Here is a 415-nt window from a genome sequence, read left to right as displayed (position 1 = left end):
CCATCCAAGGCTCTGGACTCACTTCTGGCTCTGTGCACCTTGGAAAACACAGGCCTGATCGTCCAATGGGTGCTAGACCCAGTACAAGCACTTGGGGCACTTCCCCAAGTCAGGGGCTATTTAGGAAGCCTCCCTTAGTCCACAGACCTCAGGGGCCTCCTTGGCATAATTTAGTCCCACCCCTCAAATAAGTCTCCACACCGGTCACAAAGGAGAACTTTATTGATTACAGGGGTAGGGCAGAAACAGGGTAAAAGGTAGAGCAATATCATAGAAATCTTACAGGAATATCAAAGGAATCCCATAGAGCAAACCAGGGTGGCTGAGGTAGCCGTTTCAACACGCATCTGAGTTACTGAAGCTAAATATCTGATCGGATCTCTAGTAGCTTACTCACTCGCATCGTCCAGAGGTG

At 49.2% G+C, this 415-nt stretch overlaps 1 protein-coding gene across 1 annotated transcript in view; it reads right to left on the bottom strand.

Moving 5' to 3' along the window:
- LOC112548873 overlaps nt 1-415 on the bottom strand; it is a 12,987-nt gene that overhangs the window by 3,502 nt on the left and 9,070 nt on the right. The gene's annotated exons all lie outside the window — the stretch shown is intronic.

The sequence above is a fragment of the Alligator sinensis genome, unplaced genomic scaffold (assembly GCF_000455745.1).
Source record: "Alligator sinensis unplaced genomic scaffold, ASM45574v1 scaffold1796_1, whole genome shotgun sequence".
Taxonomy (NCBI): domain Eukaryota; kingdom Metazoa; phylum Chordata; order Crocodylia; family Alligatoridae; genus Alligator; species Alligator sinensis.
Note: the sequence above shows the minus strand (reverse complement) of the source record. Positions and strands in the feature narration are given on the sequence as shown.